Source organism: Triturus cristatus, chromosome 3_2 (genome assembly GCF_964204655.1).
Source record: "Triturus cristatus chromosome 3_2, aTriCri1.1, whole genome shotgun sequence".
Classification (NCBI taxonomy): Eukaryota; Metazoa; Chordata; class Amphibia; order Caudata; family Salamandridae; genus Triturus; species Triturus cristatus.
Window position 1 is genome coordinate 424532964 of NC_140584.1, and position 27964 is coordinate 424560927.

Sequence of the window (27964 nt, forward strand, 5' to 3'; positions counted from 1 at the left end):
CTCTTTTGCATCTCATTAGCGATGCGAGGCGAGGCTGTGAAAAAACGGGCTCTACATCAAGGGAACACGCGCTAGCGTGTCCTTGATGATATTGCAATATGATTATCGCCGCTTTTTGCCCAAAAACGGACGCTAAAGCGGCGATAATTACATCGCCAGCCCTTGCTAATATGCCCCCTAATTATTGTATTTTTATTTTTTGAGATTGGGAATCTCTACATAGTAAAATAAATGGTGCTTTTCAACTTTTAGGAGGGTTTAGTTATAATTAAATAGGGTGATTGAGGAAGATTGGTGCTTAAGGGGTGGCTCTGATTTATACTGGGGAGGGCATTCCATACGCAGGGGTCTGAGGAGTTTGAAGGACCTGAAATATGAGTGGGGCAGAGTGGCCTGGAAAGAGGGTAACAGTGTTGTATGTTTGTTCAGACAGGGTAACGTGATGTGTGATCAGTTGGAGAAAGATGGAATAGAGATGGGTCAAGTACAGCTTTGAATGTTTTGAGAGATGAAAAAGTGATGAGAAAGTGTGTCTGTGCTAATGCTGTGGTATTCATTTACAGACAAAATCATCAGAAATAGATTTAAAATCGTTTCTATTGAAGTGCTTTCTGCTGGTATGTGTGTGCCCATTCAATGAAGTAAACACAGTTTAAGGTTAGTTGTGGTTCAGCAAATATAAAAAAAAAAAGTCCCCTGAAATTACTAAATTATGGTATGCAACACATACCAAAACTCACATCCTCCACCATGTTTTAATGTTGACAGACAGCTTTTTTCATGTACCTTTTTGCAAATGAGGTGAACTGAGCATCTCGGAGTGTGAATTATTGTGTACATTGTTAACCATAATTCATGAATTTCAGTGCCTTCTTCACATTTGTGTTCGCAAAACCATTGAATTTCAGTTTTTCTGTGATATATTGCATTCACCTGCCACATACTCATTCTGCATTGTTCCTGCCCTCCTCCTCTGATATATTGCTTTTACCTGCCGCATACTCATTCTGCATTGTGCCTATCCTTTGGTCGTGCGCAGCGGGGGTTGGCCACATGCTCTACTAGGACCTTCACCCAATCATAGCACTAAGGGGCATATGTATCAACATCACCATTTGCGATTCTCAAATAGCGATTTTTAAAGAATCGCTATTTGAGAATTGCAAAACGGGATGTATTTAAAAAATTGCAAACTTTTTGCGATTTCTTAAAATTCCTTAATTGCGATTAGCAAATTGCGAAATCGCAATTAAGGAATACCTGCCCATTCATTTCTATGGGCCAGTAGGCCCATAGGAATGAATGGGAAGTAATTCTCAAATAGCGAATCGCAATTTGCTAATCGCAATTTGAGAATAATTTCAAAGGTGCAAGGGTGTCATGATGACACCCTGATGCACCCCTGAAATGAGCATGTGTGTGCATATGGCGCACATACATGCCCTAAGGGCATGTATGAGCGCCAAGTGCCACTTTGCAAAATTCTAAAAAGTGTATTTTGAAAGGAAATCGCAAATTACCACCAACTGGAAGTTGGTGGTAATTTGCGATTTCTTAAGGATAATTCGCACAACTTGGGTGCTTTTTACATATCATTTAAGAAATCGCAATTTGCGATTCTTAAATGCTTACGCAAAATTAAGAAATCGCTAAATTAGAAATTCCTTAATTTTGCGATGGGATTTGGCTCATACATCCCGATTACCGATTTTTTAATCGCAAACGCTGTTATTTTGCGAATCGCAGCGTTTGCGATTAAAAAATCGTTTGATACATATGCCCCTTAATCTTTACTAGAAACAAAATGGGAAATTTGTGATTTTTATGTTAATCCTGATTTATGTAATATTATGCATGTTTTGGAATATAATACAAAATGGCAGCTGTGACAAATTCTTAATTTTTTCCCTGGGGTTGGACACCTCTCATACAGCTGCCTCTTAGCTGTGAAAGTTATATTTTCCACAATGCTAAAATTGCGATTTGGACCAAAATCACGATTTTCAACAATTTGAATCCCCTTACCAACCAGTGACATTCCTGTGAATTTTTAAAATCACTGATTTAGCTAGCAGTATATATAAAGGTGTTAACCCTTTCAAGCCCACCCGGCACCTACAACCAACACTATTTTCTCAAAAACTACAGCACCTTTATTATACCAAACCATTAGAGCTCTCTATCTGAGTAAAGTTCTACAATCAGGCCAAGAGTGCTATAAATCTGTTATGCGTTTTTTGTTGTGGCAGTGAGCAAAAATCTTTTTTGACCCGTTGCCTTAACTTTTTTCTTCTTCACAGGCCTGGCATATCTCAGTTGCATTTGGTAAGGGAGTACTAGATTTGGTGCAGGTTTGTCCACGAGGAACAAAGCTTTGGCAAATCAAATCAATCCAATTTAAAAAACGCTTTATCAGTGGAAAGTGCAGATTAAGCATAACTACACAGCGGATACTTTTACTGTTAAAGTCCATTCAGAGATTAATGTCCATGGGTGAGGCTGTGTAGAGAGTCTTAAATGATCAGGGCTAGTTACTTAAAAGAAATAAAGAAGAAACCCAAGTTAAGATCCCAGAAACCAGTAAGCAAATAGTGACCAGAGACCAGGGCAAGCCTAAGATTAGTAGGAAGTAACCAGACCAAGACTCCAAAAACCATAAGGTGACCGGAAGTGTACCAGGAAAATGCTTTTCTTCATTGTGTGTGTCAAAGGCATCTTTAATTTCAGGGGGTTTCAACTCTGGCGTGAACAGTGGCGCGTTTGCTTGTGTTTAAATGCATCTCCTGACTAAGGATTTCAAGGCTTGGTTCCTTAAGACTTGAAAGCCACCATAACCAACCCACATGTGTTCCTGGATCAGAAAACTCTTGGGACCCCAAAGCAGCCAAAATGAATCTTTAATATGTTCAAAAAGGTTTTTAACTTCAACTGTTTACAGACTAGTAGCCAGCCACAAGAAATTGAAGCATGGGAGAACTGCAAACTGTTTTTCATTAGTAAAGTGAAGGAAAATAAGTTTCCTTTCTGGAATATCTAGGAAATAAAAGATAAAGGATATGTAGTTTTGTAAAAATACGTGCGATTTTCACAACAAAATTGAGAACTAGGAGTATGATTGTGAAAAATGTATGTGGCTGGTATCTTGTGTGAAAATTTATATGAGCATACGTCATATAACTAAAGCAACACAAGATACTGGACAGAGGGGCATATTCACAGGCCCCTATTGCCACAGGAACGTCACTTTTTTGGCGTTTCCGTGGAGATAGGGCCAGAGCCCTATTCTCAAGGCAGCATTAACCCACGTAACGTGGCTTAAAGCCACTTTAAGTGGCTTAACACTGCCTTGAGAATAGGGCCCCTTTCACGCTAAACTTAGCGTGAAAAGGGGTGTGCAGTGGGTGTTGCGGTGGGCGTTCCACTCCAACACTCATTGAGTTTGACGCTACAGCCTAATATCAAGGGCTGAGATAATAGGTGGCAGCGCCAAACTTAAGACCTAGAAAAATCAGGTCTTAAGGTGGCTAAACGAGGAGAAAAGCTTTATTTCTCCTCGTTTTTGCTTTTTCCATGTATGCTGCATGTAGCAGCACACAAAATCAAACTGGCATTTTCGGTTTGTTAATATACAGGAAGGGACACCTGCCTGTGCATTAACAAACCTCCCTGCCTACAGACACCCTTGCGCTCTGGTGCAAGGGTGCCTGTTTTGGCGTTAAGTCGTGAGACTTAGCACCGTCGCAGGGGGAAATGCCAGGCTGCACCAAATTCTTGTGAATAGGGTGCAGCCTGGCGTTTACGTAGTGGCGGTGAGAGGTGTTAAGCCAAGAAGGCTAACGCCTCTCACTGCCACTTCTTTGTGAATATCCCCAAGAGAACGGTTTAAGCAGAACATGTAATGTAACACGAAATTCACGATTTATATATGATAACGTCCATATATAAGCTGCGTGGACCCGTAAAAGTTGCATTTCTCAGGGAGTGTGCAAAGTTGCATTTCTCAGAGAGTGTGCAAAGTTGCATTTCTCAGAGAGTGTGCCAAGTTGCATTTCTCAGAGAGTGTGCAAAGTTTCATTTCTCAGAGAGTGTGCAAAGTTTCATTTCTCAGGACTAGCGCATCAGGGTTCAATTTGCAGAAGATTCTATGATTACCAACCTGCAGGTCGTCCATGCCGCCCTTTTTTTTCTTAAGAAGTGCAACCAGTGGATCGTCTGCGAAAAAAATGTTCAAGTTAACACACCATCCGAAGCGTACGTGAATTGGCCAATTATAGCTCAACTCTGGCGAAGGTTAGTCCTATTTCTTATGATATTGTAAAACAGGAGGAACCATTAAAATCACGAACAATCCAAACATTTGTATCTGTTGCTTCTTGAGCCATTGACACACATGCTGTCAGAACAATAAGAGTTAAGAGCCAGCACTGAAGCCAGGTCATCTGTCTCAAAGGCTGGGCTAGGTATTGTGGGGCAGATTTATAAGCCCCTTGCGCCACTTTTGCGTCACCTTTCCCATGTTAAAAGTGACGCGAAAGTGGCGCACGGGGCTTGTAAATCTGCCCCTGTGTTTTTAGAAGATTTTGCTTGAGGCTGGAACCTAGAGTAAAATTAATGAATTAAGAGTTGAGTTGTATGAATTTAATTCAACTTACAGTGGACTGTTTTCCCCATGGTTAGCCAACCCTAAAGTTGAATTTGACTGAATATAGAACAAAAGGTTTTTTGTTTGTAAAGCAAACGGTCTAGCAGCATTTTGCTGCATTGCAATCCCAAAAAAGTTCAAATAAAAAACTGGATTGAGGAGAGAGGGACAACGAAGAAGTAGCTTGGGGCTGTAGGGGGAGGGAGAAGCAGAAAAGAATCAGACGAGGGAGGGAGCAATAAGGAAACATGCACACGAGGGAGAGAACAATACCAGGGCAAACTTAGTCATATACATAATGGTCTAATTATAGACAGAAAAAATGGCTGAAGGCTACCAGCTAACTTTTATTAAGTGCATGGCAGGCATTGCACACCATGTGCACCAGTTTTAATAACTTTGAATAACGTTAACCTAGAAGCGACATATTTTTATTAAACCCTCCAACTACGCAGCAGATAATATATTAGGTGTGAATGTAGCACATTTATATTTACGTCGAAACCCACAGTCACTCTGCGACTTTTTTTTACAGTGTAGAGGCACATACTTTTTTGTATCACATAAAATTTATAATAAATATGGTGGTTAATTTTACCAAGGGATTTACAATGTATAAATTACTCACTATAAAAAAAAATCATGTAAGAACATATTTTGTGTGACATATTGTTTCAAGTTATCGGACCGTATTTAGATTTGTATTCTAGCATTCATCATTGTCAATTTTATTCTAAGAACATGGCCGGTTAGTTTGAAATTGATACTATTGACACGAATGTATGACGTTACTATGCCACCTATTACCCCGCAGTAGGTTATAACGCGGACGTTACATGGTCCGCATTGTTACCACACATGGCTTTACATCGCAAGTCGTTTCTACGACTTACGCTAGATGGCGCTCTGGACTTAGGAATAGTATAAATTACTATTCCTACTCCAGTTAGCGCAACAGCAGGGAATGTGTTGGATTTAAGATCCAACACATTCCCTGGTGTTGCGCGCCATCTAGCGCAAGTCGTTGAAACGACTTGCAATGCAATGCCATGCGTGGTAACAACGCGGACCATGTAACGTCCGCGTTGTAACCTACCCGCGTGGTATTACCAGCGTTGTAAACGCTGTTTCCCTATTGACACAATTCTTTCATTATTTTAATAAATTATTTTAGTATTCAACCACCCAACTTCATCTCTTTAACTACTCCACACCACCACTAGTCAAGGGGAGGGGAAGATACCTCTCCATAACATGTTCTAATGGCAGATCTGTTTCACAAAAACTTCCATCACAATGTGTAGTTGTTGAGTATGATCATTGTGTAGGCGCAAGTGAGGTGAAATACTATGCCCGCAAAGTTTGGTGCAGTCATGGAACCGTGATGTTCATGGAGAAGGGTAAAATTCTTTGACTTCGTTCCTTGGAGTCCGATGCCACTCTCAGTATGAATGATCCATTAAACTAAAGAGAGCTGTGTTCCCCTGTGTTATGCAGAGAGTTTCAGGGGTGAAATACAATACTAGGGGGCATATTATCAAGGACGGCGTTAAAGTTATCGCCGCTTTAGCGGCAGAAAACTGCCGCTAAAACGGCGATAATGGGCTTGATATTATGCCCTGGAGAATTCCAATAGAAGCCCATGTTGACACCAGAACATGGGCTTATATTGGAAGTCTCAAGGGCATATTATCAAGCCCATTATCGCCGCTTTATCGGCAGTTTTCTGCCCTAAACCGGCGATAATTTTTAACGCCGTCCTTGTAATATGCCCCTAGGCTTGGGAGGAATGTTAATTACACAGGAGTAATCAGAGTAATTTTGTAAATTCCGAGTTATTCTTAGATGCGGAATTACCGCTAATAGTGTGATTATGTCCGCTTGCAAAAGTAAGAGTAACTTGAGGGACAAAAATACTTCTGCAAGAGCACATTTAGCAAGCTTGACCGGCTGCTCGCCCTGCTGTTTATGTTCTGGTTCATTTAGCTCTATTTTCTTGGCACAAAATGCATCCTCACATCCATTTTGGACACAAAGGAACATTTTTGCACATAGAAAATATTGCTATTTGCAGAATTATGCTTCTTGCTAAATCTGTGTAATCTCGCAGAATTTTCGGTCAATTCCTTGCGATTACACTGAATGGAGTTACGCGAGTTACACCATCGGCACGGAATACCCACTGCTAGGAAGTCATGTCATCTCCTTTCCCTGCTCCTGGAAATTCCGAGGCTTGTTCCCTTTGTTATGTAAGGGAACTTTTTTAATCCCAGTTGTTTTCAGCTTGGCCACCTTCAAGTTCCGTGTTGCACGGAAAATAAATGAGAGCTCTTCCAAGGTTTCTCACTGTATCTTCACACACCCCTAGCATTGTGTAAGAGGCCATGATTCATATGATTGAAATACATATTTTGCAATAGGAGGACTTCCGCTATGACAAGTGATTATTCCCAGTCGCAAATCGCAAATCCGCACTGCGAGGGAAAAATTTGAAGTTTCCCAATGGTACACCAACCAGTATTGGGAGAACTAATAAATAGGTCTTCCCTTTGAGACCTTTTGGCTTTATCAATGACTCTTGTTCATGCTGAACAGCATCAGCAAAAATGCTGATGATGTATAGCATGAACCAAAGGGAAAAAAAGGCACATTATTTTGTATGCATAAGCATGCATCATGACACATTCGCAAAACGCAGGCACCATGGGGCATATTATCAAGCACGGCGTTAAAATTATCGCCGCTTTAGCGGCAGAAAACTGCTGCTAAAGCGGCGATAATGGGCTTGATAATATGCCGCAGAGAATTCCAATAGAAGCCCATGTTGACACCAGAACATGGGCTTCTATGGGCATTCTCAAGGGCATATTATCAAGCCCATTATCGCCGCTAAAGCGGCGATAATTTTAACGCCGTTTCTTGATAATATGCCCCCATGTGTTTGTATCTACAGATCCAACATGGATCAGTAACAAGAAAAAAACATGAAAATGAAGTAGACTAAAAGTTTTTTTTTTATAAAGCAGATGGTCTGGCAGCAATTTGATGCCTTGCCATCCAAAAAGTTACATTTTTTACATATTGGATTGAGATGAGAAGAGAAGGGCAAGGAAGAAGCGACGTGGGGTAGAAGGGGAGGGAGAAGCAAAAAAAGAATCACATGAGGGAGGGAGAAATAACGAGTAAGAGGGGACATGCACACGAGGGAGAGAACAATCAATCCATTAATCAATCAATCAGGGAATTGTAAAGTGCACTACTCACCCATGGGGGTCTCAAGGCGCTGCCCAATACGAGGGCAAATAATGAAAACACACAGGCAAGAGCAACATGAAGCTCTAGGGAGAACATCACACAGGTGAGAAAGCAACACAGAGCATGGGGGACAAAAGTTCACAGACAAGATAGTGCAAAATGGAGTCCAGGGGCAAGAGAGAAGCACATAAGGGAGATAACTGAAAAACACATGGGCTCTCTTGGGAAGCAAAAAGAACAAGCATTGGCAAAGCCAATAGGTCTCGCCTATCAGAGATCCTCTGGCTTTGTCAATGTTTTGTAGCCATGTTGCAGAGCAGCACAGCTGCCGTGCAATACAGCTGAAAGTAAAGAAAATAAAAGAGCTATGACGTGGCCCATGGTAGCCGTGTCATATCACTTTTTTTGACATGTTGTACAGTAAGTAGCTGCTGTGCAACATGTCTGAAAGTGATTTACAAAAAGCGCTATGAAACAGCAGTGCTCCACATCACAGAGTTTTTTTAAACAAAAACTTTCAGATCAGCTACTGGCATCATGGGCAAAAATCACATTGACAAAGCCAATTAATCTTGCCAATGTTTATTACTGCCTGGTCTTGCCCAGGGGTAGGTGGACGAGCAACTTTCACAGTAATTCAGTCCCAGTTAGGACCCAGATCTGGATGCTAACAGGAGAGACAGAGGCGGAGGCAGAGGAGAGACAGAGGTGGAGGGTGAGGAGAAACAGAGGTGAGAAGAGAGAGAGGTGGAGGTGAGAAGAGAGAGAGGTGAGAAGAGAAAGGTGGAGAGTGAGAAGAGAGAGAGGTGGAGGGTGAGGAGAGGCAGAGGGTGGAGCGAGACATAGGTGAGAAGAGAGAGAGGGGGAGGTTGAGAAGTGAGAGGTGGAGGTGAGAAGAGAGAAGGAGGGAGACAGGTGGAGGTGAAAAGAGAGAGGTGAAGGTGAGAAGAGACCGAAGTGGAGGGTGAGAAGAGACAGAGGAGGAGGGTGAGAAGAGACAGAGGTGGAGGGTGAGAAGAGACAGAGGTGAGAAGAGAGAGAGGTGGAGGTGAGAAGAGAGAGAGGTGGAGGTGAGGAGAGAGAGGTGAGAAGAGACAGAGGCGGGGGTGAGGAGAGACAGAGGTTATGTTATGTTATGTTATGTTATGTTATGTTATGTTAGCCGGATTTGTATAGCGCATAGCTGCCCCAGCAAAGGGGCGTCCCGGCGCTTCTTGAGCAAGAAATCGGCACACAAGCAACACAATGAGCAAGCCATGACAGTACTAGGCAACCAAAGAAAACAGGAAGGTCTTAATGGCCTTCTTGAAAGTCAGGAGATCATCAATGGCCCGGATGTGGGCAGGAAGTGAGTTCCAGAGCTTGGCGGCAAGCACACTAAAAGAGCGGCCCCCGGCCCTAACTCTCTTAAAGCGTGGTACTGTAGCCAGATGAAGCCCTGAAGATCTTAAGGATTGCGATGGTGCATACGGCGAGATGAGATGTTCCAAAATCTGAGGGGAAGAGTGTTTCAGAATTTTAAACGACAGGCAGAGAGATTTAAACTTAATCCTCTGAGATACATGGAGCCAGTGAAATCCACAAATGGTTTTTTTGGCCGAGCAACGTCTCGGCAGGCCAACCAGAGCCCTGGCGGCAGCGTTTTGAACTCGCTGAAGTCTACAAATCTCGGCCTGATTGGCTCCAAGTAAAAGAGAACTCGCATAGTCCAACCGAGACAGGATAGTAGCTTGTACAATGAGCTGTCTGGTTGGAGCATCGAAGAATTTGAAAATAGGTCTAAGCCAACGAAGAATCCCGAAGCACATGGCAGCAGTTTTCTTAGTGTGTGAAACAAAACTAAGTTTAGAGTCTAGCCAGATGCCTAGATTCTTTACCTCGGTGGCAGGAAGAGGGGTAGGGCCAAGCTCGGATGGCCAACAGTGATCACCCCACAGATGGCTCTGATTGCCGACAATAAGCACCTCGGTTTTTTTTGCATTCAGTTGCAAGCAGTTATCTGTCAACCCACAGGCCACTGATCTGATTCCCTCACGAAACTTTGTGGCCTCTGTGTCAGACGGCCCACTTATGGCAACCGCCAGCTGCGTGTCGTCAGCATAGGACGCCATGGTCAGATTACAACGCTTGACGACAGCAGCCAGCGGCTGGACATAGATATTAAAAAGTGTGGGGCTGAGAGCAGACCCCTGCGGAACACCCTGTGTAATAGAATGTGGTTTGGACTGGAAGGGAGGAGTGGCAACCCTAAAAGTGCGGCTAGATGAGAACGATCGAAACCAGTCAAGTGCCACGTGATCGACACCAACCTCGACCAGACGCTGTAGTAGAATTGCGTGGGAGACGGTGTCGAATGCGGCACTGAGATCTTAAAGCACTAGAGCTGCCGTTTGACCAGAGTCCACCAAAGTTCGCAGGTACTCAACCATAGAGAGAAGCGCAGTCTCAGTACTATGGCCAGGTCGAAAGCCATTCTGAGTAGGATCTAAAATATTAGCAGAATGGATATGGTTAGATAGAATAGTATTAACATAGGCCTCAGACAGTTTTGCTACCCAAGGAAGGAGAGAGATGGGGCGATAGTTCTCAAACTTTAGAGGATCCAGGGCAGGTTTTTTTAGAAAAGGCATCACCTGCGCTTGTTTCCAACTGTCGGGAACGGAGCCAGACATCAAAGATAGATTGACCAGGTCACATAGCGGAGGAAAGCAAAATGTCGCAGATTCTCTAAATTGGGTAGGTCGTAAAGGATCTATAGGAGAACCTGATTTAACTTTCACCGCGATTTTATTAAATTCCTCCATCGAGAGCTCAGGAAAGAAGCGCAAAGACCTAATAGTTTTCGGGCCGGAATCCAATTCCTCCAGGGATACCGAGGAAACAGGGAAAGAAGAGAAGAGAAGAGAGGTGGAGGGTGAGAAGAGAGAGGTGGAGGTGAGAAGAGAGAAAGAGGGAGACAGGTGGAGGTGAGAAGAAATGGGTGAAGGTGAGAAGAGACCGAAGTGGAGGGTGAGAAGAGACAGAGGTGGAGGGTGAGAAGAGACAGAGGTGAGAAGAGAGAGAGGTGGAGGTGAGGAGAGAGAGGTGAGGAGAGACAGAGGCGGGGGTGAGGAGAGACAGAGGTGAGAAGAGAGAGAGGTGGAGGGTGAGAAGAGAGAGGTGGAAGTGAGAAGAGAGAAAGAGGGAGACAGGTGGAGGTGAGAAGAAATGGGTGGAGGTGAGAAGAGACCGAGGTGGTGGGTGAGAAGAGATAGAGGAGGAGGGTGAGAAGAGACAGAGGTGGAGGTGAGAAGAGACAGGTGAGAAGAGACAGAGGCGGAGGGTAAGGAGAGACAGTGGAGGAGGGTGAGGAGAGACAGGCGGAGGGAGTCAGAAGTGGAGGTGTGGAGAGACAGAGTTGGAGGATGAGGAGAGACAGTGGTGGAGTGGGGGGAAATATCACTTTTATCTACTCTCCTAGTGTATGGTAATGCCCCCACTCCACAGGCCCTGCCGTGGCGAGAGCAGACAGATCACTGTTCGCACCAGCCGTCACCTGAGACCGCTCGACAATTGTTGGTAAAGAGAGGTTCATTATCTGCTGATAATGTGATTCACTTGGGGGGCTGACTTACCTCCTCCACCCTCAGGGCCAACACTGAGAAGGCATCAGAGACCTGGCGCTGCCTATGCTGCAGTACTGCGAGAGAGAGGGGGGGCAGAGGAAGAGGAGTGGCGTTAGAGAAGGGACAGGTGGGAAGAGGAAGAGGAGAGAAGGGACAGAGACAGAAAAGGAGCGCAAAAAGAATTGGAGAGAGAGTTAAGAGGAGAGTTGGGGAAAATGAAAACATTATGAGAGAACATGTAGCAAAGAGGCGGGGAGAGAAGATGGAGAGAGTAATGACACAGCCGAGAGAGAGGGCAGAGTCGAAAAGAATCAAAACACAATACAAAAGTCTTCTCCAAACTCGTAAAAAAAACGCGTGCCTAACAACTGATCTGCCATGACACATCTGAATCCGGTATATCATGATGTTAACCATGCATTAAAAAAAATAATCACCATAAACTGTATACCCCATGTTGACCCTTTTCCGTGCACCTTATTCTAAAACACCATTCACATCCATACATTAACAGCAAACCTGTTCACAAGAGTGACAGAAAATGTGGTATTAGTGTTACATTTTTGTTTACATCCATACCCTCTCACTTTTGCAATTAAAGCATTCACGACTACACGGTTAAACAAAACTTACTGACTAGCCTTGCCGAGAAGGTGAAACGTGTTGACGCACTTTCTCAAATTTGAAACCGGTGCATGTGACCGACGAACTTCCTGCCGCTTATCTGAATGCACTAGTGGCAGAAGATAGTCACCATCTTGAAATGGACACCGCGTATTTACCCATTAGTTACTTATCTATACCACAGTAACTAAAGCACGCAGGAGAATGTTCTAATGATGAAAAAGTAAACAAATAAACCCATATTCATACATTCAACTGCAGTAATAAAATAATTGCTGTGTGCTGAGTGAGAGAAGAGGGACTGTGGGACTGTGGGAAGGAGAAGGGGGTGCGAGGGAAACAGATTTCAGGAGCAGGCAGCAGAAGTCTGCGGAGAAAAGAAAAGCAATAAAAAGAAACAAGTAAACAGAAAAATACATTCTGTCGGCCGGCCACCAGCCTTTTATCCTATGGTCGGCGGTGAAAGTGAAAGCGCCGCTTTTGGAGCAAAAGTGCACCAGGGCCAGCGCGACCGCCATCTGTTTCCAATTAACGCGATCGCGAGGCGTGGGCACGATAATTGGAAACAGATGGTGCTGCTGCTCGCTCCGTAGGCCAGGGGAGAGAGAAGGCGGGACATGCACCTGCCTTGGTCCAATTGCGTGCTGTCTTTCTTAGCATGTGTTTTGAGTTTAAAACCCATACTAAAAGCCTTGCAGAGCAGCGCATGCGTGCTGGCTCAGGCGACACCTAAAATAGTAGTTCTTTAGAAGGTAGCAGTGGAAGAGAATAAGTTGAGTGGTTGTGCTCCAGATGAGGGACAAACACAAAATGGACAAGGCAAGCAGTTGAATAAGTCATAGTCATAGGATTTTATTAGGCGCACTTATCACCTGGGGGCCTCAAAGCTCTAGCAAAAACCCCAGAAGAGGGAAGGAAAACGACGACAGCAGGAAAAAAAATGAATGATCAGAAAATCCAAGTTTTTAGCCTTCTCCGAAACTGACTATGATTGATAACCATACGCAGCTGCAGTGGAAGCAAGTTCCACAAATTAGAGGCTAGATAAGAAAAGGATCTGCCGCCAATAAGAGGCAATCAAATAAGAGTGACTACAAAGGGAACCCATGGTAAGCAATGGGCAAGCTTTAAGCTCACTGTAAGTTCTTGGTAAGCTGACAATAGGTATTTTTCATGCACTCTCTAGTAGTCTAGACCTAACAAATATTGACAAAACCAATAGGTCTCACCTATACAAGAGCTATTGGCTTTGCCAATATGTTTTGGCCATGCTGTACACCAGGGTGGCTGCTGTTCCACATGGCTTAAAGTTAGTAGGGTAAATGAGAGAGGCGTGGAGTAGAGTATCATAAAGTGGAGTAGGGTGGAGTGTTCTGGAGTGGTGTGGAGTGGCGTAGAGGGTTGTGGAGTAGAGTTGAGTGGAGTGAAGTGTCATGGAGTAGCGTGGCATGGAGTGGTGTAGAGTGTTGTGGAGTGTCGTGGAGGGAGTAGAGTGTCATAGCATAGAGTGGAGTAGAGCTGAGTGGAGTAGAGAGTCATAGAGAGGAGTAGAGTGGCATAGAGTGGAATGGCATAGAGTGTTGTGGAGTGGTGTAGAGCAGAGTGGAGTTGCATAGGCGGTGTTGCGCAGAGTGGAGTAGAGTGTTATAGAGTAGAGTGGCATACAGTGGAATAGATTGTCATACAGTTGAGTTGCATAGAGTGATGTAGTAGAGAGTGGAATGGCATAGAGTGTAGTAGAGTGTTGTAGCATCAAGTGGTGTAGATTGGAGTAGCATACAGTGCTAGAGTATATTGGCATAGAGTGGAGTGGTGTAGAGTGGAGTAGTGTGTCATAGAATAGAGTGCCGCAAAGTGGCATGGAGTGGCATACAGGGATTTGTGTAGAGTGTCGTAGAGCGGAGTAGTGTACAGTGGCATAGATTGGAGCAGAGTGTTGTAGAGTTGAATGGCTTAGAGCGAAGTAGAGTGCCATTGAACATATTAGAGTTAATGGAGTAGAGCATCATAGAGTGGAGTAACTTAGAGCGTTTCGTCATAGAGTGGAGTAGAGCGTCCTAGAGTGAAGTGGCGTAAAGTACAGCGGTGCAGAGTAGGTTAGCATAGAGTGCAGTGGCATAGAGTAAGTTAGTTTTGAGGAAAGTGGTGAAGAGTGCATTGGCATAGAGTGCAGTTACATAGAGTAGAGTGGCATTGAGTGCAGTGGCATAGAGTAAAGGGGTGCAGACAGATTGCAGTGGGGTAGGGTGCGGTGGGGTAGAGTTGATTGTTTCAGAGTAGAGTGACTGTTTCAGAGTAGAGTGAAGTGGCGTGGAGGGAGTGTTAACCAACAGAGTGAAGTGAAGCAGGCTAGAGTGCAGAGGAATTCAGTACAGTGGTGTAGAGTGCAGTGACATAGAGTACAATGGTGTAGAGTGCAGTGGTGCAGAATAGATTAGCGTGATGTGGAGTGATGCAGAGTGTAGTGGAGCATAGTATAGAGCTGTAGAGTACATTGGCCTAGAGTGCATTGGCATAGAGTGCTGTACAGTGGCATAGAGTTGATGGGTGCAGAGTAGAGTGCAGTGGCATAGGGTGCAAAGACATAGAGTGTAGTGGCATAGAGTAGAGTGGTGCAGTGAACAATGACTGTTGTGCAGAGTAGAATACAGTGGCATAGAGAGCAGTGATATAGAGCGTAATGATTTAGAGTGGTGTAGCATGCAGTGGCGTAGCTGACAGTGGTGCAGAATAGTGTGGCATTGAGGTCAGTGGCGGAGAGTGTTGCTGAGTAGAGAATAGTACTGTAGAGTGTAGTGGTGAAGAGTAGTTGGCATAGAGTGCAGTGGCGTAGTGTGCATTGGTTTGGAGTAGAGTGGCATTGAGAGCAGTGGCTTAGATTGGTGCAGAGTATCGTATAATGGCATAGAGTGGTGCAGCAAAGAGTGCAGTGGCATAGAGTGCCTTGGCATAGAGTGGAGTGACACAGAGTGGAGTAAAATGGCATACAGGGCAGTCATATAGAGCGCAGTGGCATAGAGTACGTTGTTCCAGAATAGAGTGAAGTGCCATAGAGTGGAGTGGTGCAGAGTAGAGTACAATAGTGTAGGGTAGAGTGCAGTGGCATAGAGTACTGGAGTACTGTTTCCACCACACTTCATAATTACCAAAAAATTGGATTCATTTGTACTTTTCTAATTCTGATATATTCTGAAATATCTGCAAAGTTCATTTACTGGCCTTTAAATTGTGTTCTGTGCTCGGAAAAAAGCATTGTACAGCCTTCCTCAAGCACACCCCCAGTAGCCAACATGATTGTCTCATAAATCCTCTCTCTTTTAAGTCAGAGAAAGAAATGTAAATATCAAGTTCCCTGTAAAACAGAACCTCACATTTGACCTCTGTCTTTGAATGCGCAGCAAATGTGACAAGGTAAGAACAAGATTTAAAGGCCCATTTACAGATATTGAGCATTGGTGGAAAAATAGATTATATACGGTTTGAGCAATGGAAGGGACAAGCTCAAGCTGGACAGCCCAGCCTAAACAAATAGAGCAAGCAAATAGAAAGCAAGCAAATGAGACTTACAAACCACCAATCCAATGGTAAGCAATGGTCAGATTGCATTCGCAGGGAAGCAATTACATTGTCTGGTAGGCTTCGACATAAGAAAAATGAGGACTCTCATATACATATGGGTGTCAAGTAATAGGGGCAAACGATAAGCCAAGAAGAAGCAAAGCAAACCAAAGAACACACACAAATGAATGTATTTTTCTGGAGTACTGAGCCGTCAAACCTGAGACCTATAACTTGGCAAATTTCAGGAAGACATAACTTGTCTATATTCCATACTTCACTGATGCTAGGAAGTGAAAATGTCAATGTAGCAGCACAGAAATGTCAAAATGCATTGTAAGACATTAATTACTCAACGGAATGCATGTCAGCCAAAAATACTTTATTAACTCGTTAAAGTTCAAATTAATATAAATGTGTGCAGACTGCCCCTATTCTCTCTATACCACTCCTGCTTCTTCCCTTCCTCCATATTGTATTCATTCTTGTATTATGCTGACCCATGCACACTGGCAATGATTTTTTCCATGACGTGGGCATCCATGACATTGATAGTGATACATGGGCATGTAAGGCAGAATCCTTGTATGTATGGCTGTAACATTTGAGCATTTTTTGAAAATGACAAACTCTTGATCGGATGCTGCATGGAGTTCCATGTGTCCTGGCATAGCCACAGTCTTCATTTTATCCAACCATTAGAATTTGCCCTTTGCTGGGACCTGGGGGTCGCTAATCACACCTCAGAACATATATGTTTAATACAAGATTGATTTTTTATGACAGTGGTCGAAGTGGGGGAAAAAAAGTAGGGGAACTGTGGGCGGAGAATCAGAGGGTGGGAAAAACCCAAGGATTGGATCACAGGGCCATGCCAAAGGCGTGGCCAGAATGCGCAAACATCCCAATTTTTAGTATTTGTTTGGCATTTCACTGCCCAGTTAAATCAACCAATGGATACACATGATTATGTAAGGTTATAATGAGTTATTGACGTTAAAATACATTCACAAAATGGGATATGCTTCTAATCACCGAATGTTCCAAATAAGGTAAAATGTGGAAGCACAAGCCATTTGTCTCCGAGCCATGGAGATTCTGCCTTCAGCACTTCTCCCTTTTTCCACAACAGCAGTTCAACCATGTATGGCAAAATATCCTAGTTTGCAAATGTTCTCTATATAATTATGGCTTTTGCCATATTTTCCTCATAATCTAAGTTCTGCTGCATGATCTGGTCATTTAAACTAATAAATTGTTTGTAGCTCAAACGTATCAAAAGATAATGAAAAAAGTTACTTGTGTTGCCGCGAAGTGGAGGGCACCTTGCAAAGGTTGACCGATCACCTTTCTCACTGCTGCATGTGTATGTTGCACTGGTACAAATAAGGCAAAATCTTTTGAAGGACTGTTAGCATGTGTACAAATGTCAAAATAATAAAATATAAGAAAATATACTACATTACGTTGCAGCCTTTTTTTAAATGCATAATTTAGTCAACGCTGCGGCATAATTTTGTCCTCCTTTGCTGCATAATTGATTCCAGTGGCCCCACAGCAGGCAGCACATGTTAAAAGTGCTTGTGAACGAAGCAGAGAGACTGTGAAGTTTGCAAACTTAGTTTGGTGTGCGTGCAAATCTTGCATTGCCAATCCCTGGTGAGTTGCCGTTACTACTGCTGAAACAAGGCCAATGGAGGTACCTATGGGTGGGGCAGACTGGCCTCAAGGGCAGGGCTGGCCTTAGCACTGATGGTGCCCTGTGCATTGATGTTCGTTAGTGCCCCCCCAATGACCACCTCTGGCATGGATTCCCTCACTACCAACATTTAACAGTGCCCCTCAAGTCTCCATAACCAGATTCTCTCTCAGACACATTTAATTTGATGTACAGCACCACTCATACCATTGTAGGAGCACTTTCCATCACACACATTACACAGAGACAATCAATATGTGTGCATATCACTGTATAGAAAATGTTACATAATTCTAAGGACTACAAGGTGTAGAAGTCACATGACAACCATACTAGTAGGCCGTATAGTTTAATAGTGATTGGTCTGGAGAAAGACAAACTCTGATTTTAAAACGTAATACCATGGTTGGGGGGGGGGGGAGTTCTCTTTAATAATCAGAATTGATTTCTGTCCAAAATAATTTTTTATGCAACATTAGGATAATCAAAGACGGGGGAAAAACATAACACTCTAATTTATACCCTGCAGTTTTTATGCAGCTCTTAGCTGACAGTTAATAGCTCACTGTTCTATGTTAGTAATTTAACGTATAAACTGCAAGTAAAACAAGGATCTCTTAACAAAAGCGTTAGCCCTATTTACATTATGTGCACTTTGTGATCTGCATGGTTTCTTTGCAGCAGGCACATTACCCTCTGAGCTACCTTTACATGAGTCAAAACATCCACTAAAGAAAATTCTAGGAAGAACATTAATCACCAGAGTCATCAAGGCATTTTTATTGTTGCCGAAAATTGCTGGAGGCCAAGAAGGAGGCATCAAGTGCTTTAAAAACCATAATATACTAGCAAGCATAATGCCTCCACCCAAAGTCAACACCCGGTGCGGTCACACCGGTTGCACAGCCCTAGAGCTGGTGCTTCTCAAGGGTCCTGTGACCTCAGTGACAGAGTCACTGTTGCTCTAGAGTGTGCTGCTGCATAGAACTGCCCGCAAGACTGGAGGTGAACTTCAGTATGGATTGTGGTGGACAAGCCTTGAAGGTTAACGTACACTTGTCATGCTAGGGTCCACCTGCTGTTGCTAAGACACCAGGGCTTCTAAGGTCTTGCGAAGCCTTCTAAGGTCTAGCATGGGATTGTGCTCTCTCAGGAGAGTGATCTGGCGGACTGGATATTAAGGTTGAACCTGGTTCCCCAGTTCCAAATTCAGCAGCTCTGGCCATAGTGCCGCATCCTCTCCCCCACTGAACACCATACTGCCCCACTGAGGAAAACTCACACTGCCTTCAACTAAAACCCAATTGTTGCTGGCTATAAACACCTGGATGCGGCTCACTTTAAATTACATACTAGACAAGAGCAATATGCGGCCTAGAAAAGTAACAACATCATGGAAAAAGCAAACACTCATAGGGAATGCAAAATTTAGCAAACCATGTGAAATGTAAGCAGGAACAACATAGTTACCTTAACGCTTTTACACTCACTATTCAGAAATCAGTGAGTGCTTTTGCCTGAAAAGTTAAGCACATGTCTACAGGGCCCTGAATGGATCCATTTCAATGTACATTGCTTATAGCCTTACAAAACGTAAGCATTATGGTAAAAAACCACATCCCTGGACGCAGACCGCAGTACACATTTTGTTTTCCAATCCACACATTGTAGTAACTCCAGGATTGGTGAACTAGTTGCAAGCCCAGGGAAAACAAAGACAAGAAAATAAAGATAGCGCTTCACTGGCAAACTCTGTAAAAGTGGCGCTAATGTGTTTGGGTGTGAATAAAATCCATCTGGCCAGCTTACTCCCACTCTATCTTACTTTATTTAGTTATTTTTCATATTTTTAACCTTTTATTCCTGATGCTGCACTTTGGAATTAAAATGTCAGAAAAATACGATATTTCCAGCAAAATTGTTTTTCTTTTTTGGATCCATTTCACAGGGGACCAAATAAAAGAAAGGAGAGGAAAGAGAGTGAGAACCCGGTCTTGAAGTCACGGTTTTCAGTAAGAGAAGAACTGCTAGACAGAAAGAGAGGGAAGAAGGAAAGAGTGGGGGACAGCTGAAGCGGCAGAGCAGAAGTGGACACTGTCTTTTTCTTCTCTGGGCAAGAAGTAAAAAACAGAGTCCTGTTACTTCTCTGCCGTCCCGCCCATCATGAACGCCAAGCTTTATTTATAGGCGGTGGCGAATTCTAGCGTCCTGGGACGCATTTTCATAATAAAAAAGTTGGGGAACGGGGCATATTAACAAGGGCCGGCGATAAATATCGCAAAGCGCGCTTAGCGCTTGCATATTTATCTCTGGAATATATCGCCCGGTTAGCACGTTATCAACAACGCCCATCGCCGAGGTGATAAAAATTCCAGAGATAGTCTGGATATCGCCATTTTCCATGGTGGAAAACGGCGATATCCTAGATGATAGGGCCTGTGGTCTTAGCCACAGAATCCACCCCCCATGTTAAGTATGCCTTAGTCAGGAATTTAACAGACGTTAAATTCCTGCGTTAAGGCATACTTAACGCGATTTTAAAAATCGCTACCCTTCCTTGTTAATATCGCGAAGCTGCCTTTGCGATATTTTTCCTGGTTGGTTTCACAGCCACGCCTACTTTGCATCTCATTAGCGATGCAAAGTTATGCGTGCTGGAAACGGGCGCTAAGTCAGCAAAACACGCGATAGCGTGTCTTTGCTGATAAGGCGATTATTTTATCACCGCTTTTCGCCCTAAAACAGATGCAAAAGCGACAATAATTTCATAGCGCTGCCTTGTTAATATTCTCCGGAATCCTTACAATTAAAGAAGTAGGGGCACGCCGTGCCCTGCCGATCCCGCCCACTTCGACCACTGATTCATGAGTGCATCCTTCCATGACTGCCAGAAAGCCCTGACATGTAGTCAGGACACAGGCTGACATCAAGAGCTGCAAAGCATTGATAGCTTGTCCATTGTGAGGCAACGGCATTGGTGCAAACTACCCTGTCATGTTGCATTAGAACAGAGTGTACCATGAGAGATGAGGCACAGGTAAGAGGCCTGAAAACATGTGTTGGGTAGCTATGTACACACCGCCTCACAGCCTCAAGGGAATCAGGAACTGGGAGGGGTGGCAGAAGATAAAAACATGCAACCTGGCATGAAGCAACCAAATCTGTTTGGCAATGTTAGTTTTATCCTTATGTAACTGGCTGCAGTGGTAATAACACTGTTATGCATTCATCACTGTATGAAACTGTTGTTACCGAAGAGTGACAGCCCTTAACTTGGAAAGTGTTTTGCCCGGCCCAAGCTTTCCTAGTCTGTTCCGCGCAGGTTTACAGAATCACTGTTCCCGTCTTTTGGCCCTTTAAATTAGTATTTATTGAAAAAACCTAACTGAATGCGAAGGAGGTCTTTACATGTGAACTGAGGTATGATTTAGTGAAATGTGAGAGGTCATGGGGGGCGGGGACCTCAACATTTCTAATAGGAGTTTGAGCCGTGGATTTAGACAAGGAAGTTGCGCTTCTCTAATGTGAATCACTCCTTCTGAGGTTTATGCAGAGCTGGGCAGGCCTGTCCCAAGGATCTAATTCCGAGGACAGTTGTTTTGTGCTGAGTGGAGAATCTGACTCCTGGAGAAGCAGGAAGGGTTGGGGACTGGTCAACGTTTTGCACTTAGCAGAGCAGCTTTGGCCGTGGATTGATTTAAGGTAGCATGGGTATGCCAGGAACACTGTGAACTTTAGTGCCGGTAGATTAGAAACACTTCATATGCTGAAAGCTTCGGGACTTTGCTTATAAAGTGTTTGAAGTTCATGGGAAATCTGAAAGGTATCGAGAAGTCTGTCTCCTGCAATCTTATTTTGTCACGTTTCCAAGAAAGGAACTACTTTGGATTTCTTGTACCTCCGAAATAGTTCTGGAGCGAATAAACAGCAGCAGTGAAAATGTGATAAGAGCATTCTGTGCACGTCTGCAATGGAGGTTGTTTACAAACACTGGGGCAGATTTATGTTGCACTTGCGCCACTTTTGCGCCGCCGTTGCGTCACTTTTGTGACGCAGCAGCGGCGCAAATCCTGCGCCATGGTGCGGGGTATTTACAACGTGACGCTTCTGGGAGATGCGTCACGTTGTAAAGCCCTGCGCCACATGTAGGCGTTCCAGGGCAGGTGAGGGCGTTCCAGCGCAGGATCGCCTCCTAAAAGTGGCTGAGTGAAATCTACAAGATTTCACTCAGTCACTTTTGAGCCCATGCTGCGTCAAAACCCTGCGCCTGCTTGAAGCAGGCGTAAGGATTGACGCAGCATTGTGCAGATAGGGCCCCCCAGAGCCTTGCTGGAGCTGCGTCGCGCTTGCGACGCAACTCCAGCAATGCGCCACTTTTACGGCACAGATGCGTGACGCATCTGTGCCGTTTTTGCCCCATGGTGCGCCGCATTATAAATGCGGCGTATTCATGATGGCGGAGCTGGGGCGCAAAATAACTGGCGCATCCCTGCTGATATGCAGGGATGCGCCAGTTATTATAAATCTGCCCCATTGACTATTGACTTTTCCCAGCCCCGAAAGCCTGTGAGGCCTGGGGCTCGGTGAGAGTCTTGGCTGAACTTCTTTGGTGGTCTGCTGCCCTCTTGTGTCTGGTTTTAAAAGCGTATTATTAGAGAGGCATTATTATGAGGTTATTTACCCTCCATTATTTTCCTATGGTTGGCCTCAATTCTCTGGCTTTCCATCAAGGGTAAACAAAGGTGCCCTTAGGTAACCCTGATCATTTCTGAGGATTCCTCTTGGGCTGTGAGGGAGGTCAGGCAAAGGTCACAGTCTGTGACTTATGTCCTGCACAAACTGACAGGAGCAATTTCCTACATGTAACAAACATATTCAATAAGGATGAAAAGTTGGTATGTGCTGGAAAAATGTGTGCACTTCTTAAAGCTGACGTTTAGAGATAAAAGGATGGGAGTTTAAAATACATATTTAGAGCTGACATCTGAATGATAATCACTGCTTCTGTTTGTGACCCTGATCCGTAAGAATGGTGTATTCCGTCTATTGTTGGAACGTATATCATGTTCTCCTTAAAATAGGCGTGTGCTTCCCGACAATGCAATATTTGTGTATTGTTCTACCTTATTCCTTCCAGTGAGTATAAAACCAGACTCCATTTCGAAATCGCGTTTTCAGAATGAACTTCATGATCTATGGTGTTGTAGGCATTTTGTAGTGCGATTGCCGCTGCCCGCGTCCCACACAGGGGGACATAAGCAGGGCAGCTCTCTAGTGGCCACCCGTCGGAGCCTCCCCCCCTCCCCCCCCCCCCGGTCCATCTCCCTCGAGAGGCCGTGCCTTGGGGAGGGGAGGCCCAATGGGTATTGCTGGGGGAGGCGGGCCACTGGGCTGGGCGGGGCCAGGCCCTATTTAAGCCTCCCGCCCCCGTAGATCGCCCTCTGCTTCCTGTGTACACTCCTGGCCGCGCGAGATCCCACCCTTTCCGCTTACCCTGCGCGGCGTAGGCAGCACGCAACTGGAATGTTATAATGTTTTTTCTTGTGTTGCAGGCGGAGTTACAGGGCGATCTGGAGGCAGAAGGGTACATTAAGGGTACCTCTGCGACAGTCGGTACAGTAAGGGTACCCCTGTCCGGCACAGTAAGGGTGCTCGAGCCAAGGTCCGGGAGCCGAAGGAGGTTCTGGGAAGACCGCGACGGCGCCCCGTTAGTCCTTCGGGCGGTTGGGGGGCCTGACCAACCGGGGGTGTGCCATAACACGATCCGCCCCGTTTAAAAGGGGCGGGAGCATTAGACAGATCACGTGATCCAAAGGAGGATCTGAAAAAATGTGCCGCACTGCCGGGCATCGACCCACCGTGCGTGCCGGCTCGCAAGGCGGGCGGAGCAGCGAGGGGCTGCTTGCCCTGGATCGCCCGTAAGATAACCCACTCTATCGTCATACTTACGTTGTATGAAATAAACCTGCAGCAGTTCTTCACCCATAACGAATGTGTCAGTGTAATCTTTGGGTGACGTCTGTGCATACGTGTTGAGTGGAGCGGATGACGGGGTGGTCACTATGTGCTGTGCTATCCGCGCCATTTGAATAACATTTTCTCAAATCTTTCTTGAAATAGATGAGCCTCTGACAATCATTTGGAGCCCGCCTTGATTAGAACACTATGGGGCTTATTTACAAGTCCCTTGCGCCACCGTTACATCACTTTTTCCCATGTTAAAAGTGACGCGCCGGTGGCGCAAGGGGCTTGTAAATAAGCCCCAATGAACTTACTGAAATGCTTCATAAATGACCTTGCACGGCCTTTTAGAATATTGATCCTGACGGAAGTGGGGCTCGCTGGCATCGGAGCCAGAAGCTCGGAGCAGGTATTCACGCTCAACCCCTTTCAAAGATCATCAAACTTCTGGTTCCAGAGCTTCCAGGGACAACAGGCAAAAATTGATTCAAAGATTGCCCAATTGCTTCCGGGTCCCTAGGCCCTGGAGAACAACACTGCCCATAAAACAGGGAGTTGAGCAATGGGAGATGGACGATCACGGCGTTGAAGAGAAGTCGGGTTTGGGGACAATGACGTATTACAGTTTAAGTTGCTGAATTTACCAAGGTGTAAAATGTGGCTTCTCTGGTTTCCCGTCCATGCACCGTCTTTGGTTCAGTGAGACACGGAGGGCCTTATTTACAAGCCCCTTGCGCCGCTGGCACGTCACTTTTCCCCTGTTAAAAGTGACACAGCAGCGGCCCAAGGGGCTTGTAAATAAGCCCCAGAATGTCTTGGTCAAGATTAATCGAAGACACGTCCGGGGCAGGATTAGATGAACGCAGCTCCCACGCGCGCGCTGCTTAGTAAATAATTATTACAACAAACAAATGATGGACGGAATGCTGACAATGCATACATTCTCCCCCAGTCAAGAGATCTGGGTTAAATCCATCGTTCTTTTGCCCACTACACCACCCCAGTTTAGACATGGCCATATGCAAATCAGTCTTGACCCTGTGCCTCATGGGAACAGTCCAGCCCGAACTGCCAAGCCATATCTTCCCTGGACCGGAATCAAGCATCCTAGGACCGGTTTCTGGCTATCAGCCGTCATCAGCCAGGATAGCTTGACTCCAGTGGCGTAGTGAGCACGGGTCCCACGTCTGGGAATACCCATCCCACTTAGGGCGAAAAGCATTACAACAAACAAATGATGGACGGAATGCTGACAATGCATACATTCTCCCCCAGTCAAGAGATCTGGGTTAAATCCATCGTTCTTTTGCCCACTACACCACCCCAGTTTAGACATGGCCATATGCAAATCAGTCTTGACCCTGTGCCTCATGGGAACAGTCCAGCCCGAACTGCCAAGCCATATCTTCCCTGGACCGGAATCAAGCATCCTAGGACCGGTTTCTGGCTATCAGCCGTCATCAGCCAGGATAGCTTGACTCCAGTGGCGTAGTGAGCACGGGTCCCACGTCTGGGAATACCCATCCCACTTAGGGCGAAAAGCATTACAACAAACAAATGATGGACGGAATGCTGACAATGCATACATTCTCCCCCAGTCAAGAGATCTGGGTTAAATCCATCGTTCTTTTGCCCACTACACCACCCCAGTTTAGACATGGCCATATGCAAATCAGTCTTGACCCTGTGCCTCATGGGAACAGTCCAGCCCGAACTGCCAAGCCATATCTTCCCTGGACCGGAATCAAGCATCCTAGGACCGGTTTCTGGCTATCAGCCGTCATCATGCTTGTTTCCAGTCCAGGGAGGACCTGGCTTGGCAGTTCGGGCTGGACTGTTCCCATGGGGCACAGGGTCAAGACTGATTTGCATATGGCTGGGTTCAAACTGGAATGGCATGGTGAGCAAAAAAACGATGGATTTAGGCCCAGATCTCTGTACTGGGGTGAATGTATGACATTGTTCTGCATTCTGTCCATCAATTGTTGTTTTTGCATTTGTCACCCCGAGTGGGAAGGGTATGCTCAGACGTGAGTCCCTTGCTCTCCATGCCACTGGAATCAAGCTATCCTGGCTGACGAGGGCTGAAAGCCCGAAACCGGTCCTAGGATGCTTGTTTCCAGTCCAGGGAGGACCTGGCTTGGCAGTTCGGGCTGGACTGTTCCCATGGGGCACAGGGTCAAGACTGATTTGCATATGGCTGGGTTCAAGCTGGAATGGCATGGTGAGCAAAAAAACGATGGATTTAGGCCCAGATCTCTGTACTGGGGTGAATGTATGACATTGTTCTGCATTCTGTCCATCAATTGTTGTTTTTGCATTTGTCACCCCGAGTGGGAAGGGTATGCTCAGACGTGAGTCCCTTGCTCTCCATGCCACTGGAATCAAGCTATCCTGGCTGACGAGGGCTGAAAGCCCGAAACCGGTCCTAGGATGCTTGTTTCCAGTCCAGGGAGGACCTGGCTTGGCAGTTCGGGCTGGACTGTTCCCATGGGGCACAGGGTCAAGACTGATTTGCATATGGCTGGGTTCAAACTGGAATGGCATGGTGAGCAAAAAAACGATGGATTTAGGCCCAGATCTCTGTACTGGGGTGAATGTATGACATTGTTCTGCATTCTGTCCATCAATTGTTGTTTTTGCATTTGTCACCCCGAGTGGGAAGGGTATGCTCAGACGTGAGTCCCTTGCTCTCCATGCCACTGGAATCAAGCTATCCTGGCTGACGAGGGCTGAAAGCCCGAAACCGGTCCTAGGATGCTTGTTTCCAGTCCAGGGAGGACCTGGCTTGGCAGTTCGGGCTGGACTGTTCCCATGGGGCACAGGGTCAAGACTGATTTGCATATGGCTGGGTTCAAACTGGAATGGCATGGTGAGCAAAAAAACGATGGATTTAGGCCCAGATCTCTGTACTGGGGTGAATGTATGACATTGTTCTGCATTCTGTCCATCAATTGTTGTTTTTGCATTTGTCACCCCGAGTGGGAAGGGTATGCTCAGACGTGAGTCCCTTGCTCTCCATGCCACTGGAATCAAGCTATCCTGGCTGACGAGGGCTGAAAGCCCGAAACCGGTCCTAGGATGCTTGTTTCCAGTCCAGGGAGGACCTGGCTTGGCAGTTCGGGCTGGACTGTTCCCATGGGGCACAGGGTCAAGACTGATTTGCATATGGCTGGGTTCAAACTGGAATGGCATGGTGAGCAAAAAAACGATGGATTTAGGCCCAGATCTCTGTACTGGGGTGAATGTATGACATTGTTCTGCATTCTGTCCATCAATTGTTGTTTTTGCATTTGTCACCCTGAGTGGGAAGGGTATGCTCAGACGTGAGTCCCTTGCTCTCCATGCCACTGGAATCAAGCTATCCTGGCTGACGAGGGCTGAAAGCCCGAAACCGGTCCTAGGATGCTTGTTTCCAGTCCAGGGAGGACCTGGCTTGGCAGTTCGGGCTGGACTGTTCCCATGGGGCACAGGGTCAAGACTGATTTGCATATGGCTGGGTTCAAACTGGAATGGCATGGTGAGCAAAAAAACGATGGATTTAGGCCCAGATCTCTGTACTGGGGTGAATGTATGACATTGTTCTGCATTCTGTCCATCAATTGTTGTTTTTGCTTAGTAAATAATAGCACATCCAAGAGTGCTAATATGATCGGTGTTACTATTACCCACCTTGCAGGGATAAAAGGCTGAGCTGATCAATCTGAATTTGTACCTGAGGCCAGGAGGTCACAGAGCACATAAGTAGTGAACATTTAATGAACCATGATCTTGTTGGTATCTTTCCTTGTGGGAAAAATTGTTGCAGGTTTATTAGCATAACAAATATGCCAACATGGTGGGTTATCTTACAGGCGATCCAAAGGCAAGCCGCCCCTCACGGCCTACCACCTGATGGGCCAACTTGCATCGTGGCCTTAGCCAATCGGTGCTTAGCGGTTGTGGTGAGGGGATAGCCCCTCCCACTTCCAGTGAACCATCGGTCCACCCTATTACTCACGCCCCAACCTACGAGGGGCGGAGCGTTCAAGCGACCCCCGGTTGTTCAAGTTTCCAACCGTCCGTTGGACAGACGGGGCGCCGTCGCACCCCAGGGTCCACCGCACAGACTTCCTGGGGATATTAGGCCTCAGCACCCTTTGTGCTCCTGAAGCGGGAACCCCTGAGTACCTTTCCGCCTCTGGATCGCCCTGTAACTCCGCCACAGCCCTTGGTGTGGCGACCGTTGCAGCCAGGGCTCCCCACCAAGGCCTGCGCTCCTACTTACATCCCACTATTTCCTGGGCCTCCCCTAGATCCAGGAGGAACAAGTCCATGCCTATTCTGGTGAGATGTACCCCATCGTCCTCGAAACATCCTGTAGATTTGGCATGAAGCAACCCGTGTCTTATGAAGCCAAACCCCATTTGTTCGGTGTATGTACGCATCGCGCTATTGACTCTCCTGCGCGCAGCCTCCATTGCTTCCCCTGATCGGGCTCCCTGCCACAGTAGCCGGGGAGTGATCTCGGACCACCACAGTTCACCTGTCCCTAATTGGTTGTTTAATTTTCAAATTGTGGCCTTCATGTTTTGAAGCAATGTCCTTTTGCCCAGGGCCATCAGGTTGTTACCTCCCATG